This window comes from Ambystoma mexicanum, chromosome 9 (assembly GCF_040938575.1).
Source record: "Ambystoma mexicanum isolate Mex_15411 chromosome 9, UKY_AmexF1_1, whole genome shotgun sequence".
Classification (NCBI taxonomy): domain Eukaryota; kingdom Metazoa; phylum Chordata; class Amphibia; order Caudata; family Ambystomatidae; genus Ambystoma; species Ambystoma mexicanum.
In genome coordinates, this window is record NC_090931.1 from 812,374,033 (window position 1) to 812,392,282 (window position 18,250).

The window sequence follows — 18,250 nt, forward strand, 5'->3', positions numbered from 1 at the left end:
GGCAATATCCATGAAACCTATCGAGAAAAACCTTCAACACTCTGCCACACAGCGTTTTCTGAACTAAACCTTAATCTTTAACCCCCGATCTACATTACTTAACCTCCCTTGAGAAGGAACCTACGGGTTAGAAACACGTGTCGGCTGACCACTTTTTAGACCATGCGTCTACTTTATGTATATTACAGAAACGCATCTCCACTCACTGCATTCAGCGTGTACATCTTTGCAGTCACGAGATCCAATGACTCTTTCTTGTTGCAAGGTAACCAGGAACTCCTATTAGTTTGGAAATTAGGCCCAAACATTTGACTCCTGCACATTGCGGGCTAGTAAAGGAATCTGAGTGGCCAACACATGCTCTCTCCTAGTGGCAGCAGCCAGCTGCACCCCAGCCTTTGGGCTCTTTGAAGTGTTTGAGAGAGATTTGTATTGAACTTTTAATACTTGTCATTGGAATACCCACCCTAACTGGCATTTCACAGCAGACCCCCCTATAGTATGTGCCCCAATGTCCACTGGCATGTGGAATGTTCTTTAGCTGGGAAAGAATGTTTTTCACGCCATGTTGTTTGGTGTCCGTCAAATAGCAAGTTTAATAAAGGAAGACACTGACATCTTCCATTATTAGCGTGAGGATCTTCCTGACTGAGGAATTTAGGAATCAGTTTGTCGTGTGCGCCTTTTCCCCTTTTAAACAGCTGTAAACCTGACTTCTGCCTTCCCAGGATTAAAGTGGCACCAGCTCTCGGAATTTCATTCCAGGTGAGGCGGGCAATCAGATGGGCAAATTAGCAGCTACTGCCAAGGAACTTAATGGCGATCCGGCTGCCATTGGCAATGGACCCAAAGCAAAGGCCTTGGTTCCCCCCGGAGCCAAAGCAGAAGTCATAGGCAGGTGGCGTTCCTGAGGGACATGGCGAAGATCCCTATGGGGGCAAAGATTGGGGGATCTCTCAGGGGAGTCCCATCTGTGAGCTGTCAGGGAGGAAGGAAGGGATCCACGTTTAATGCAGTGTACCCATTCTTTCAGAAATGGGCAAAATACTTCCTCTAAGTCCATTGGGCCTGAATTAGAAAGCGTTTTCAATGGGATTTATTTGTGCGATTGTCTGTGTGTCTGAGTGTATGGGTGTCACAGTGTACTTTTAGTTAGCAGGACACATTGGGATCGTACTGGGTGGGAAGCCAGCACAGCTTCTGGGCCAAGAGCCGCCATAAGCATCAGGGCTGCAAAGGCGTGCACTTCAGCGGGCGGGGCTACTGGGATCAGACCAGGACTATGGAGACGCACAGACTCTGCATATTGCCATTGTGAAAGTGCATTAGGAAGTGTGCTGCCAGAGGCTCTACTGCTCTGGTCCACCACTATGGAGAACACACAGCCCTCATAAGTGGCGGATGGGCCCTGGATCCGACTAACCATCTCGCTCCAGCAGATGGAGTGGGCTTCTAGATTCACAGGTGGTGATGCCGGAAGAGTGTGCTCCATACCCTGATCTGGAGATAATGGCTAGAGTCTTCAGGTGATTGTTTGAGCCCCTACCCCTTTTAGTTGGGGTTTCCTCTTTCTCAATGCACTGAAACGGCTCGGCCCACTGTTACGAGCAATCCCCTCTCTGCCTGGGACTCCGCAGAGTTCACTGGGCTTATCCTTGGTGATCAGCTAGCCCCTTTTATTTACTTACATACGCGCAGTGCCAGCATGCCACTTTATGGGCACATTGTCGCTCTGTTGGCAAGGTGGACCCCTTAATGAGTCGATCTGTTTTGCCCCGCCATCTTTGGCACTTCTCATTCTTGGTGTTCCTGATAGTTCTTCATCAGGTAATAACTGCCCGCCCCTCTTGCATTCTGGGACCCACTGGTCGTCATTTGTCTCGAGAGGACAGTTCAGGGGCAACTGGCTCGCCTTGGAAGCAATACGACACGGGCAACACAGGCTCGATCCCTGGGTCCACGCTTAGAAACCTCTGGTTATTAAGCACGTTAGAAATAACCTATCATATCATTATCATATCATATAATTTACGCCATTATGCCCTTAACAGCTATTAGGTCTTTCATCAGGCTTCCCCCTGCCCCCATGTCTATGCGAACGTCATCTCCTCTTCCCTGACACTTCTCAACTCTGGTTCCGCAAAACTATCCCTCATTCACCCCTGGATGACATCTTCTACTGTCCATTTGCAACCTCATGAAACTGACATGATGTACCGCCCTCCTCTTAATCACTCCACCTGCCCCTGCTATCCGCGAGTGCACACCCCCCCTTATTTCCCCTGTGCTTTTATTACTCTATGCACACTTTTAAACCCGGTTTCTATCCTCGCCCCATCTTAATCCCTTCACCTGCCCCTGCTATTCGCTAATGTAAACCCCACACAATGCCACTGCATGCTATTCATCCATGCACACTTTTAAACCTGTCACCCTGGTTCTAGCCTCACATGTCTGTCAGTGTCAGGGGTTCACTCTCCAGAACATGTGTTGCCTCCTCAGCTTCAGAACCAGCCATCTGCTGAATCTCGCCTCAGTCCTGGCGTGACGTCAGCCCTCCCCCCCCCCCCCCCGCGTGCTCACACCACTGATGCTCAGCTTTTCGTATTCACCCCCCTTTTGCCTGCCTGTCACGTGCCATGATTCCCGGCTTGTTATCACTTTACAGACTACTTTATCCACACACACCTTCTTTCCTGTCCTTTATGTGTGCGTCTTCAAACCTACACACGCCGATGCCCAGACCCCCTGTTTTCTCCCCACTGACGTGTTTCCGGCTCATGGCGGGTGGACGGTGGGGTCGGGGGTGCGTCTGGGTCCCTAGTCCACTTCTCGCTTTCTGTTACTTATTGTAATCGCCCCCCCCCCCCCCTCCTGTGCTCACTACTCCCACAGGTATCATATTTTAGCAGAAACATGGCGTTCTGTATCGTGGCTGTCACAGCCACTTTCCGGAATAAAGAATCACATATAAACTCGTCTCTTTGTGACATTTGTACATCATTTAATACGTTTTGCACAGATATGCACAGCGCTCGGCGACGATGCTGTGTGAGCTAAAACACACATACTAAATAGCTTACCGCTGTCCTGCCCTGTAAGCCAATGGCGAGAAAGGCGTTTGCAAATGCTCGGGGCTGACACCAGAGACAAGAGATCAGCCATGCTGCTTTGTTTTGGAGGATTCCAGCCTCCCTCTCTCTTCTTCACTCAATCGCTTCACACCTTCTTCCTTTTCCCCATTCCTCACTCTCTCTTTCCTCTCCTTCACGTTCTACATTCTACTCCACTCCATCCAGTCATTCCTTCCTCATGCTTCCCTTCCCTTCCTCCCTTCCTTTTTTATTCCACCCCTCTGGCTCCCTTGCCCCCTTCCTTACTCCCTCCCAACCTCCTTTAATCTGCTCCCTACTCCCTCCCCTTCCCACATTCTTCCCCCCTCCCAGTCTTCTTTATTCCACCCTCTTTCTCTCTTCCGTCCTTTGTGGTTTGATTCCCGCTCCAGGCCCTCCTTCTCCATTCCCTCCTTCCTCCCGCCCTCCCTCATTCCGCCCCTCCTTCTCCCGTTCCCTTATTTGTGGTTTACTTCCTTACTTCCTTGCTCCCACCCCTCCTTCATTCCGCCCCTGTCTCCCTTCCTGTGACAAAACGTCATGAAAAGCAACTTACGTCTGTAGGCCAGGTTTTTATTGGCGCCCAGATCAAGTTCATGCCAGAGTCCTAGGCTGCCCCCACTTTCTTGTTTCCATCCTTCATTCCTTCTCCCTTCTTATATTCCATAGATCATAGCATTGTTCCGCCTTTTGCCTCATGCCTTCCTTTATTTCTCCTTGGGTCCGCTTCTTTGCCCGGTCTCTTTACATCCCTAAGCACATGCTTAGGGAGGTTAGGCACCCCCTGCCCTGCCATTGTAACTGATCCCGGCTCCGGCTTCTCGCCACCCTCCCAGCAATCAGTCCCAAAGACTGGGCAGTCGTCTGAGTGGACCTGCAGTCACAGGATGCTCTGCCTATCCTGCCCAATCACAACAGACCTTCACAGCCCGGATGTCTTATTTCCACCTATGAGAAGCGAGTCTCTTGCAACATGACAGTGATGGATTCAAAATGGCCTTTGAGGTGAGGCACGTAACATGGAATTTCAACACCAAGTAAGGGCAAAGTGCAAACAAGTATGTTTAAACACATTTTATGAAAACAAAAATTGTATGCAGTTATTTAACAACCTAGTATGTAAAACTCAGCGCAAACAAACGTACCATAGCACAAACAACACTAAACACGAGACCGGTAGTTATTAACTTGAAAAATCTTGACATATCAGTAAACAAAACATAATCAATTACATTAAAAAATCACCCTAAAAGCACATCAAAACATATCCACATATAGCACTAAAATGAATACCAACTAAATATATTATGGTTAATTGTAAAACGAAACATGGGTAAATATCCCACTTTAGCAAAATTCGACACAAATCAAAACAAACCTAATTGTACCAAAGTTAACAAAAACACAATAAAAGCCATGAAAACATAAAGTTAAACCTAATATAAGTAAACAATCTTAACAAAACTAAACATAACCTAAAAAATAACAGTAAATACAAAAAATACAGAATACAGATATATAGTAAGCATAACATTACTAAGCATGGTCTTGGGCGGATAGCTCAGGGGCAACGTGCTCGCCTTGGAAGCAAGATGACACAGGCACCACAGGTTCGATCCCCTGTTATAAATAACATATCATATCATGCACTAACCAGATAAATATTTAAAAACAAAACACAACACTAAAAAAAAACAAAAGACATCACCACTAAACAAGGAACAATTAATTGAACATTCTTCACAATGCCAACCAAAATATGCATCTTTCAATCTTCATAGCCAAGACCAGCGAGGAAGACAGTAGCCTGACAAACAAGCCCCAATAAAGAGCATGAGTCACTAACAATCCACCCCCCCCCCACTCGATATATGCTCACCAACTCACAAAAAAATCACAATTCCACACCTTTCAAATCAACTTCCAAACCCGTCCACTGGTCAAAGCACCCTGATAAGGCAAACACTTGAGGTCTCCCACCTGGAAACAAAATGTCTCAGTTGTCCAAACCACGATCCGCCTATACAACACACACACATAGAGATGCCACCTGCTTGAGGTGCTACACACAGCAACGGTCAAGCACAACTCTTCCTCCCCTAACCTTCTGTCTTTTCTGTTTCAGATCCTCGTGAGCGCCTGGAGACTCTGCATATGGGAGCATTCTGTGGTGCAAATCCCAACAACATGACACCACAAACAACTAAACATAAAATAGCATGTAACAAGCAACAAAGCAAAGAAACACCAATGAAATGACAACAAAGGAAATACTAATATAACAACATTGTGCACAACTAAATAAACAATAAAGTACAGCATGTTTAAAAAGCAAAAAATATATACCAAAAGGGGGGACACAATATATTGTATGAAAAAAGTGATCAGAAAAAAAGAAACGGAAAGTAAGTAAGTTAGCAAATACAAAAAGTGAAACATAAATGTACTAAAGGTTGTCAGCAATCTGGGGGCAAATCAAGCAAAATACACTGGGAGCGCACATGCTGCATTTGCAACAAAATTGCCAGCATCCTACAGGTGTTGATATTCCATCGTGATGCAAGTACATGTCCGCTTAGTGATACAGGATGCGCTGGCCCTGCTTCTTGTCAGGGTGGTACTCCGCGTGGCAAAGGGGAGCTCGCGGCACCAGAGTGGCGAGAAAGGTGAGGGCGCATCTTGCCATTGGCAAAGGGGATCTAGTGGAGCTTCACGTAGGATGACCACATGTTCAAGGACAACCACACAGTGAAGGTGATTGAGGTATGCGCTCCACCGGGTAGGGAGACGCGTGCCTTCCTACAGGACGGAGGTTAGAGCAAACTGGAAAACCTTGAGAAAGAAACAACAAAGACATCCGCTCTCTCAAAATGCCTCTGGCGCAATCAGGTGTAGGCACACTGGTGTGTCCTGAGCCTAGACTAGACTAATCTGCAGATTCTGTGATGGATCCGAGTAGGGTGAGCTGCATATTACATAAACTGCCCCAACAAGCCCACCTTCAAATGGGGCTGACCCAGGGCTGGGAGGATGAAACACTTCATTCGTCCTCCCCCGGGGTCATCAATGTCATAGTTCCCAACCAAATTCACCCACGCGGGCCTCTAGTACCACATGGGCACACCTTGTGATCTGAGCGTTTTCAATGGAGTTTATGATGCCCTCCAATGTTCTAGAGCGTGCGCCAACATGGAGGCCAGAGGTAGCCTTTCAGCGTCTCCACAGATCTCACTGGGGATGTCTTGCTTCTGGAAGTCACACTCACTCTTTGAGTTTCCCTCAGACCAGTCTGCCTCTGTGCACTGCCTCGCCCCCCCCCTAGAAGCCCCCATAGCCACATTCCTGTCCTGTGCTTCTCTCGCGGCGTAGTTCTATTGAAAAGCAAATCCTTGTGACAGATAACCTTTTGGACACAATGTTGTCCAGCTGTGTGTGTGCCTCACATGTTGTTTATGCTAAAAGCGGTGCTTTGATTTTGGTGATCTGTTTGACTTTTGGGGGGCAGGGGGGTTGGTGGGTGGTGGCACACAAATGCTCATTTTGATTAATCTAATCTAATTTAGCCAACAAAAATCCACATCTGGATTTAGGCATATTTAATTATCAGTACATCCATGTTTGAAAAGAATGTTGGACTCAATGACAACTGCAGGCTGGGTAGTGGAAACTCCACACCGTTGCACAGGGTGAGAAAAGCTTCTCACAGTCCTGCCACTAGGCCTCTGGTAAGAAAACGCAAACACGAACACAGGTCTGTGGCCCAGTGGGATCTTGCATCCATTCCAAAGACCTGTACTAGTCTTCCTGGCCACAGGTTCAAATCCTGGCAGGACCACTCACCCACCCCTTTATCCTTCCGTGGTCAATAAAGTGAGCGCCATTGACCTGGGTAACAAATTAACAACCTGTATCAGTGCGGTGGTGCCCCCTGCTCTGTACATGCAGTTGTGGCGTGACATGCTGGCAGAGCTATCACCAGCTTTCAATATGGTGCCCCGAGTGCTAGTTAAAACAGTCTTCACTGCTCTTCCAAGACATAGGTGGATGATAAAAAATAATGACCGGAAAAGAACATGCAACTAGATGCGCTATTATATGCCAGGGTACTGCCAACACATACCATGTTTTTTATTTTTTATTTTTTTTTAAATAATAAATAAAGCTATATTCGGATAAAAAATACATTGACAGCGCTAGGTCAAGTTCATGTTCATATCCTCTTGCAAGGCCAACTGCATATGTATCCCGCGGAAAGCAATAGTCCCCCCCCCTGGATCTATTGACATTTAAAAAAAGAAAAGTGCATCTCGAGGTTATCTTTGGAGGATAGCTCAGCGGCAACGTGCTCGCCTTGGATGCAAGAAAACGAAGCAACACAGGTTCGATCCCCAAGTCAGCGCTTAGAAAGCTCTGGGTATTTCATCTCTAGGTCAAAGCACGTTATAAATACGCAACTAAGGGAAAAAAAACAATTACGCAACTAAAAAAGAAACAATTCCTGTAACAGCGCCTCAATGGCTGTGTGAGCGCTTTCAAAAATGCAAAATAAAATCTTTGTCATAGAAATGTATAAGAAACTTTTTACTATATTTGCGATAAATTGGGCAAACAAATAAAAAAGTTATACTTGTCTCTGCAGCTTACGCACAGACAGTGCAAATACTTGGATCATATTGGTTACCACTTTTCCACTGTCCTGGCAAGTGGTAAAAGGTTACACCTGAATATTATATAAAGTCCACCTCAACTTTGCTCCCATCCTAAAAGGGGTTTAAAGCAAAGGTAATGCCAGGCTTGCGTACCTATAGTGATCCTAGATAACAATTCTGTTACAGGCCATCCTTCAAAAACAACCACCATTTTTAAAAATGATTATAGTTGAATAATTAAAATGCTCATTCTACAAATACAGAAAATTAAGATCAGATAAAACTGAGTTTCCTAAAAGTAATCCACTTCCATTATGTGCTCTCAGGCTTTTTAGCAATCTTCTTTAATAAAATGTATCATACTTTATTTCATCCTTTGTATTAATACGGATCTAAAGTAGTACACGTTTAAACCTGGCAACATACTGTATGGCACCGTTATTCAAACTGTGTGGCACAGCCGCTGGGAGGGCGCGGCCTCACATCCAAAGGGTTGTGCATCCACAGTCTGAAAAGGTCAACAGCAACAAAAAAAAAATCAAACCGCTGCTTCAGCAACTAGCGAGCAGCAGCCCAATCCAATATGGCCACAGCCGCACATGCTCAGTGCAACGGGGGTTGCACCTCCGTAGTAGGGGTGGGGATGCAGCCATTTTCGGAGCACGGCTCAGGTAATAAATGCAGCACGAGAAGGCTGCACGTGCTTTCTTTTCAACATGAACAGCCTTCCAATTAAGCAGTAGGTCCAGAGCAGAGGGGGCGTTACCACTTCAGGTAATGCCCTGGGGCCCATAGTTACAGGCCTGAGCGACCGACCTGGATCTGAAGAACAAGACAAGGTTTTTGGGGAAGTTGGCACTTCCTCTACCATCAATTTACTTGTATTTTTCAACAACTGTTAAGTATAATGCGTTTTTTTTCTGTTATGCAATAGCTTATGTGAGAGGACAAGCGAGAGTTGGCATGTGATCAACGATAGCCTGGGAAAAAAATAATAAAAAGGCTTGCTCTGCTGTCCCTGTCTCTGATAGGGCCACAGTGGGGATTGTAACAGAGGCAGAGGTGGACTAACCCCTGTGGGAAGATGGAGCTTTGTCTAGGACACTGCAGGAAGTGCCAAAAAAGGAAGACGAGGCCCTGGATTCTTTACAGCCCAGGATTTTATATATTCGGCCTCATTATAACCCTGGCGGTAGCCGTGTCGGTAAAAACGGCAGGCGGCCGCCGGAGTTGGGTTTTTGTTCCGGTGTCTGGCAATGGGGATTCACCTGAAGCCAGGCGTCGGAAAAAGTTACTCCCCATTCCCATTCAAGTCCCATAGGACTCAATGGGAATGGGGACGACGGTAGCATCTGCACCATTCATAATGGTGCCGGTGCTACCGTCAAAGTCTACGAGCAGGTGCCTCAGACCTAGCGGCAGAAAGGCACCCGACCCGCAAACTTGTACTCTGCCGGTCCGGTAACAACGGAACAACTCTTCTCCTTCCCTCATCTCTGACTGTCTTTCTGCTATCCAGGAATGGTGTGCCGCCAACGACCTCTGCCTTAATGCCAGTAAGACCGAGATTCTACTCATCGGCACACCCACTCCCTCCTTCCCTGCAGCTCTCTGGCCGGCCTCTCTTGGCCCTCTTCCTGCTCCCACCTGCAAGGCTAAAAACCTTGGGGTCATCTTCGACTCCACACTCTCCATCTCGCCTCACATTTCTGATGTTTCTAAGAAGTCACACTACCAGCTGCACCTCCTCAGAGGTATCCTTCCTTTCCTCTCCTTCCCCCAGAAGCTCACTGTCTCCAGAGCCCTGGTTCTCTCGAAACTGGACTACTGTAACAGCCTCTACCTAAATCTGCCTGCCTCTACTCTCCGCCCTCTGCAACTCATCCAGAACAGGACTGCGAGACTTGTCTTTGGCCTCAAGCCCCGGGACCGTATCTCTCCAGGACTGAAATCGCTACACTGGCTCCCTGTGGCTGCGAGGATTAAGTTCAAAACCCTCTGCATTGTCCACAAGGCCTTCTGGGGTCTGGGGCCAAAATACCTTCAACTCTCCCTTCCTAAATATCTTCCTTCTCGAGCACTTCGCTCATCCGCCTCCAACTCCCTCAGGGTCAGCCGCTTCTCTAAGCAATGAGTTGGTGGGAGATCTCTCTCCGCTGCAGGGGCCTCCCTCTGGAACAGCCTTCCTGCCTCCCTAAAACTTGAGGAGAACCATCTCCGGTTCCGGAAGCGCCTCAAAACCCTCCTCTTTGCTTCTGCTTTCTCTCCCCCTCCCCACTGCTAAATCACTGAAATTGTACTAAATCAGCAACTGGGCCACTCACCAATCTCGGTCCTTGGCCCAGCCACTCTCCCCTGCACTGCCTTCCCGGCAACCCCTGCACTGCGGGACTGTCTCTGTATCCCTACAGCCCCTCTTCCCAGCACTTGTCTGCACTTATCTTGCACTTGCCACCCGCTGGCCCTTATTATTTATCTTGTTCGTTACTAACCGTGTACTGCACTTTCCCCTCTCCCTTTCCCCCTTGCACTTTTCCCGTCCCCTTAACCTTGCACTTGCGCAACCTGAATGACACCTGGCCTAGTAGGATCGTTGTCTGTCTCCCTTTGTCCCCCCCTCCCAGCCTTGTCGCGCCTTGAAACACTTGTGTATAGGCGCGTTACAAATGACATATCATATCATATCATAACGGTGCCAGTAAGCTTACCAGTATTGTTGTTACCAGACCAGCAGGGTTGTAATGAGGCCCATTGCTGTGATGAGGAGCTTAAAAGCTGCTCTTGGGCATCAAGCATCACCCAGAAAGCCGGAGCAACTGCTGGGGAGTGAGGCGCAAGCATATAGCAGGGTGCAAGTCTACCCCCCATATCCCAAACAAACTGTAACAGTTTGCCGCGGGTACTAATGATCAGTTGTATACCCCCCTCGTAGTTTCCCCACTTAGCAACCCCCACCCACCTGGTGACTTCCTGGTTGCCGCTCTTTTTCCCTACTTAAGGAGCCCTCCAGCCTCTTCTTCTTTTTGCAGATGGGGAGCAGGTGCAAGTGGGTCTAGGTCACCTGGCCTAAGCCCCGCCCACCTGGTGCCTTCCAGGTTGCCTCTCCTTTTTTCCCACTTAAGTAGCCCTCCAGCCTCTTTTCCTTTGCAGCTGGGGAGCAGGTGCAAATGGGTCTAGGTCACCTGGCCTAAGACCTGCCCACCTTCTTAGCGCTGCCTCTTCCTTCCTGCTGTTAACTCTTAGATCAAGGGCGTCTCTCGCCTGGGTATCCAAAGCAAAGGGCAGATGGAGAAAAGGGCAATTCCTGTTTGAATCTGTTCGGACCAGGAGCACCAAGGGCCCGACCCCCTGCACAGACATCAGGTAAGCATGAACCAACATGTGTTACTCCTTCTGTCCCCATAGGACATCCCCTCTGGTCCCCCTGTGATGTTCCCTTGTGCCCGCCCTCTTCTTGAACACAAGTGTTGCCTGTTTTGCTTCTACCCTGCTCCCTCTCCCTGCCCCTCCAGCCTATTTCTGCAGGAGTCTGTCCTGATACATTCTGGTTTCACCATCACCGTCTTGTGGACTGCTTACTCTCTGTTCTCTCCTCCTCTCCCTTTCTCCCTTTTCCTATCTCCTCCCCTTACTTTCTTCTATGCACTTACACTATTAGAATTGTCCCTGAACCTAGTATGATAGCAACCTCGTCTGTCTCCTCCCCCTCCGCTTACTTGCCCCCCCTCCCTCCTGCACTATCTGAAATGTCGTCAAGCCTAGTACGATAGTCGCCTGTCTGTTTCCATTTCCTTCCCACTCTCCCCCACCCTTCCTTATCCATGTCTTAGCTCTTGCACTATCTGAAATGTTGTCAGGCCGTGTACGATAGTTAATTTCACATCCTTACTGTTCATGGCCTGTAAGAATGTCACTGTATTTTCCCTTGTTCCCTCCTTGCCTTGAAGCGCTTGGAAACACATTGTGTATAGGCGCTATATAAATAAACTATAATACCATATCATTTCATTCCCAAATACCGAGAGTTAATGGCACACAGGCATATTGGCAGGGTACCATTTTGGTTCAACTGCATCTCCGGGTAGCGGCCACTGCCAAGCTAACCAGGCTCTTCTAGGGTACAATCAGAAGCCAAATAGTGTCCAGCTATTTCAATTCCTAAAGCCCTTAACAATTCAGTGCTCTGTTGGCACAGCGGGCAGGCCAGTCCTTGGGCACAGAATGCATACTATGCCCTTCTCTCATTTCCTAGACTTTGCAGTACTTCAGATTCGCTATAGACGCAGACGCGCCATCAGCCAACGTCTCAGAGAGGCACCTGGAGAAACGAGGGTGGGTGACGTGGCAGTCTGACCACTGTTCACTAAATGAGTTAGGCTTCGGAAAACTGACACTGGAGATATTGGGAAAGTCATGAGGCAAGAAGGGAAGGCTTGCCGAGGCTAGGGGCAAATGCTGGAGTAAGTACAGCTGAGGAGAAAGACATGGAAAGGAGGCCTGGACACGTGAAAGGGGGAGATGAAGACGGGCAGTGAGACAGAGCAAGCGGAACCTCCTAAGGGGAGAGCTGGCAGTGGTGATGGTGAGGTCTGCTTAAAGTCATACTGAAACTTGTAACTGACAACTAGGCTACCAGAAGCACTGCTTCGAGGCACTGACCTTTCACCTGGCCTTGGGCTGTGCTGCCACCACACCTCTGATTCTACCAATATTAGTTAAATAAAACCCCGTGCAAGAGGAAGTACCTTGGGAAAAACCTGTACCCAGAAAGGGCCCCTCGGCAGGCACAAAAATCCCATGTTTCCAAGAATGCCAGGAAGCTGCTTTGGCTGCTGTGACATCACCTTTCCCCATAGCGCCGCCATTGCTCATAGTGTATCTTCCTTCTCCAGAACCACATTTCCCGCCATTATAGTAACCAATCTCGTTGGGGTTTAAACCACGAGCCGAGAACATGAATTGCGTCACTGCTGGGCAGTTTTTAACCAGTGCTGGGCTCATTATTGCAGAAGTTCTTTTCACAGCTGCAAGAGAGCATGGAACTGGCAACTCGTTGCCGGGTACCAAAGAACTTTGTGACATTTCCGGCACTAATCGCCTACTGCGCTAGGAAGCCCTGGCATCGCTGCGGGTTCCCACGCTGCTTTTGCTCCTCATACCACCATCTTGGATCTGCCTGGACCCCACTGGGACCAGAGTACATACATGACTGCAGAGCTGGGAAATCTGCACCCGTGCCGGGACATTTTGCAGTCCAATTTTCACAGACCATCTGATGCAAAGTGTCATCCTTGTACTGGACACCTGGTGCAAGTGTCCTAACTTGAGGATGTATGCCCAGGGGTTTCTTGCATAGCACGTGTGCCCCTTCAAAGCACTGGAGAGGCAGCCATCCAAAAGATGTTGTGGAGGTGCCCTGTAGTGTTGCAACATTGCCCGACATTGCTGCAAATGTGCTCAGCATTGGTGCTAAATCACCCATCATTGTTGGAATATATGTATTATTATTTTTATTATTGTATTTCTTGAGTGCGGACCTAGCTCTGAGAAGCAACGGAGCACTGTACAGAGGTACATGTAGTCTGGAGCATGATCTTTAATTTCAGAAGAGCAGAGATTAGGGGGCAGTATTATAGCCCACCTGGCTGGTAGATACATGCCTTCACAAGTGCATTCTTCTGTGTGGCATACCCGAGGCTGAGGTTTCACCTGGCAGGTGCCCTGGAGAGACTGCGCCCTGGCGGGGCCCGTGGAGAGCAGGGCCTAGGAGCCCTGGAGAGACTGTGCCCTGGTGGGGCCTGTGGAGAGCGGGGCCTGTGGAGAGCGGCGCCTAGGAGACCTGGAGAGAGTGTACCCTGGCAGGGCCTGTGGAGAGACGTCCGCCTGGCGGGTCATGTGGAGAGCGGGGCCTAGGAGCCCTGGAGAGACTGTGCCCTGGTGGGGCCTGTGGAGAGCGGGGCCTGTGGAGAGCGGCGCCTAGGAGACCTGGAGAGAGTGTACCCTGGCAGGGCCTGTGGAGAGACGTCCGCCTGGCGGGTCATGTGGAGAGCGGGGCCTAGGCGCCCTGGAGAGACTGTGCCCTGGTGGGGCCTGTGGAGAGCGGGGCCTGTGGAGAGCGGCGCCTAGGAGACCTGGAGAGAGTGTACCCTGGCAGGGCCTGTGGAGAGACGTCCGCCTGGCGGGTCATGTGGAGAGCGGGGCCTAGGCGCCCTGGAGAGACTGTGCCCTGGTGGGGCCTGTGGAGAGCGGGGCCTGTGGAGAGCGGCGCCTAGGAGACCTGGAGAGAGTGTACCCTGGCAGGGCCTGTGGAGAGACGTCCGCCTGGCGGGTCATGTGGAGAGCGGGGCCTAGGCGCCCTGGAGAGACTGCGCCCTGGCGGGGCCTGTGGAGAGACGTCCGCCTGGCGGGTCCTGTGGAGAGCGGGGCCTAGGCGCCCTGGAGAGACTGCGCCCTGGCGGGGCCTGTGGAGAGACGTCCGCCTGGCGGGTCATGTGGAGAGCGGGGCCTAGGCACCCTGGAGAGACTGCGCCCTGGCGGGGCCTGTGGAGAGACGTCCGCCTGGCGGGTCCTGTGGAGAGCGGGGCCTAGGAGCCCTGGAGAGACTGCGCCCTGGCGGGGCCCATGGAGAGACGTCCGCAGATGCAGATATTGCGGCGTTGCTAATTGTGAGGCCGCTAAACACCTGAGAAGGAGGGCATTTATGCATTGAGGGCTGTTGGCATGGACGGCAACCTAATGACACGCCCGACAGGCTGCGGGAAATACTGATAGGGGGGAATGCCATGATGTTTATTGATCCTGTAACGAAACTCTGGGTGCAGATAGCAAAACAATGAGTGCTAGTGTAATATATACGCATGCGAGTTGTATAGTCTTCATAGTTGAAATGAATTGTTGATGCATAGGAAATATGAACATCTTTTAATTTTTTTTAAAGCCATATTGGTTGTATTATAATAAATACTAAATAAATAAATACATTATTTCGTTCACTGCTGGCTACCTCCTGCATTGTTCTTATTCCCTGCAGTGGTGCCACACAAGACAGAGACTGGCGGGGTTTCCCGCAGCAGCATCTCTGCTAGTCATTGGCTTTTCCTGCGCACGATCAGGATGGACGCCCAGTGGCTTGGGTCTGCTCCGGACCCAATTGGTGGTATAAGTGGCATCATGCCTAGAGGAGAAGTAACGCTCATCATGCCCACAGACACCCTAGACCGGAAGGCTGGGCTTCTGTAACCGGAAATGGTCCTGCTGCATGCATGGATTGGTTTATTTTCATTGTGTTTTGAAGTTGCAAGTGGACGATGGTGGCCCCTGGATTGCAGGCCTGCAGGTGGGAAGCATGGACTCGGCAGGGGGGAGAGAGGAGAGGGGGTGGTCTGGGGGCTTTCATCTAGTCTGATTTGTGCCCGTGGGCTCGTGGACTAGGAATGTAGAATGTGCCGCTTGCGGCTGAAAGGAGCAATGCAGTAGGTGGGGACATCAACCAATCGCAGAGGAGAAGAAGGATTGCTAGGACATGCTTGAGAAAGAGACTTTGTCCATTTGAAGATTGAAAGTCCCATCGTCCAATCAGAGATGATGCAGCTGCGACGTCACTGAGCCTCAGTAGGCCATAGTGCTGGCGTGGGAAGGCCAGGGCATTATTGCCGTTCACTCCCCTTGCAATGCGGAAGGAGTGACGGGCATAGGTGTATACAGTGAGGGGAGGAGATGTGAGAAGGAGCAGTGGGGGGGAACACCCTGTAGAAAAGGCGGAAGTGAGCCGGGAGCATGGAAGATCTGATATGGGGTGTGGCAAGCAGTGGGCGTAGGGACTTTGAGCACTACTGCGCTGGTGGCCCGAGAGGGCTCCTATCTCGCTGTCTGGCTACCTTGGTCAGGAATGGGGAGAAGGCCAACGATGGTCTGAAAGACTCAGGGCAGGTCATTGCTACCAAACTGGTAGTTAGAGACGGGCATTTTTACCTCAGTTACAATCGTTTTGCTTCAGGAAACCTGGGCTGATGAGTCAAGTGACCACCACGCAAAAAAAAGGATGTCCAATACGATCTGAAGGAGTCACCGTGTTCATATTATTTGCCGCGCTGGCGGGGGCAGCGCACCTTCAACTATAACCCAGGCTTGCATCAATGGCACAGGGACTACGCCTGTGTGAGGCACTAGTGCTAGTGACTTGGGAATAATTCTGGCTCACATTTTCAAAAGAGTGCCAGGTCTTATACAGGAGAGAGAAGACCAACCACTTAAGAGCAAAAGACCGGAAGTTGCCCCAAAAACGCCATAAGAGATTGAGAGCGGAGGCAGATAAAGGCATTTGTTCAAGAGAACAGGCTTTGGCCAGGTAGGGGAAGCCGGGATTCTAAGTCGGGTTTCTAGGACACATGACTGATCATTGTGCCTAGAAACACTACAGGCGCGTTATAAATGGCTTATCATATCATATATCATATCATTTAAGTACTTGTCCAAACTGTATCCCCTCTCTCACCCAGATGCAAGCGTGCATATTAAGAGAGTGGCAAGATGGGTTTAAAGGGGCTGAGGGGGTATTATGTGTTCAGTTCTTGTGTGATTCTAAATGGGAAAATGAACACTATGTGTACCCTTAGATTGGAGGGATGGGGGTTAGCGGGTCTCCTTTATCATGTCCCTCATGCCAGACAATAAAAGCATCTCCCGCTCTGGCAGCATCGCTTCTTAATTTACGGAGGCTGTATTTTATGGCATGCAACAAACACGCTGAAGATCAAGGGCACCTTTTGAAATGACATGGTGGGGTGTGCTTGCATCGAAATGACGCGTGAAGCAGGAAGCCCTTCTCTGGGGGCGTGGCCATGTGTTGCTGAGGTTTGTGTCTGAGGCGAGGGGGACCTATTGGGAGAGCTGGAGATTTGCCTGGGAGGGAGCCGGGCACAGTCAGCCAAACGCCAAGAGCTAGGAATCTACCGAACCTTAGACCTGCATCGCTGCCCCTTAAGTGCCAAGTACGAGTATGCTCGTCCTATTTGCATAGACTTGCATAGAGCTCAGCATTTAAGGGGTTAAATGGAGTCATTTCACATTGCATTGCTACAGTAAGAGTAGGCGGTGTCTACGGACAGAGAGGCCAGGAGTCGGATGAGCAGTAAGGCTGATCCCTCCTCACAGCCACAAATAAATGTTCTATCACTGTACGTGACAGTACATAAACCATAGTATGGTGCGCACACAAATATATAGCATTTATTTATGTGTGGGCATACCTTATGGTTTGTGTACTATCCAAGCCATCTTTGTTAAACATTTCTATGTTGATAAATGATGACTTGAAAAGTGCACAATTCAATTCATCTTTTATAAAGCTTTCTCGACGGACAAAGCCTGAGACGTCTTTGTTCGTTGGCCAAGCTTTATAAAAGATGGCTTGAATTGTGCACTTTTAAAGCCATCTTTTATAAACCTACAAATATGTTGAGGAGTCCCCAGGTTCGCCGAGGGTTAAAGACACCTTGGCGACCTGGGGAAACAAAGGCACAGTAACTTCCTCTGGTGACCCTCGCATGAGAGGTCACCAGAGGAAGTTACAGTGACTTACAGAAGTGCCAGCCAGATACAGCAACGCTGTGGCTGGCGGGCACCTCTGTCAGCTTACCTGACCTAATGGCGGGCGCATCTCCCATCGCAAATGTATCCCGCCAATGTTGTGGTGGGACAGGGGCCCTGGCAGGGCCCCAGCTCAACCCCACTTTTGTGAGACTGCCGAGGCCCAGCCCCGTCAGGCCCCGTCCCACTTAAAGCACTGACCCTACGTCTCGCCGCCTCATCACAATTTCACTAAATGAAGTCTCTTTCTGGCTCCCTCCTCGCCTCTGCTCCTGCTTGTGGCTCCGCCCACCTTACCCATGACACCCAGGGATAGGAAGCTGGACTTCCTGGAAACTACCAATGCAGGCGCAACAGAAGTGAGTATTTCTACGGGAGCGAGGATGGACGTGTCACGTGTTAGTACTGTGAGGAGGGATGTGAGGCGCTGTGTAGTGTAGATTGCTATGCGCAGTCAGGCTATTAGTTGTTACTTTTTGAAGCATGCATGAGGCATTTCAGATTCCTAGCAACAGTCCCTGCTCAAAGCTCAACTTAGTATAAGCATTAAAAACAACACACGTTTAGATAGCCATATCCTTTGCATCACGTGTTTCAAAAACGGCTACTTTCCTCAGCAGGGGGAGGCAAGTTCACGCGAGGCAGCCGCGCGCCAGCTCTTCCGAGAAGCGGGACTTCAGCTGCCATATTTCTCTCTCAGCTCCCGTGATTTAATACATAGTTGCTTGTTTGTTTTTTTATCAGCGATAACTTTGAAATGTCGGCGTTATATATCTGCGTGATGGGGTGGTCGAAGGAAAAGGTCATTAATGGTGTAAATAAAGCTAAATTAGAGACTTTTACAGCACTTTCTGGAATGAGTTCTGTGCTGATATATGGCTGTGAACGCTAGTGATTTAA

General features: G+C 49.4%; 1 protein-coding gene across 3 annotated transcripts in view; it reads right to left on the reverse strand.

Moving 5' to 3' along the window:
- SATB2 (SATB homeobox 2) overlaps positions 1 to 18,250 on the reverse strand; it is a 444,828-nt gene that overhangs the window by 282,345 nt on the left and 144,233 nt on the right. The window lies entirely within an intron of this gene.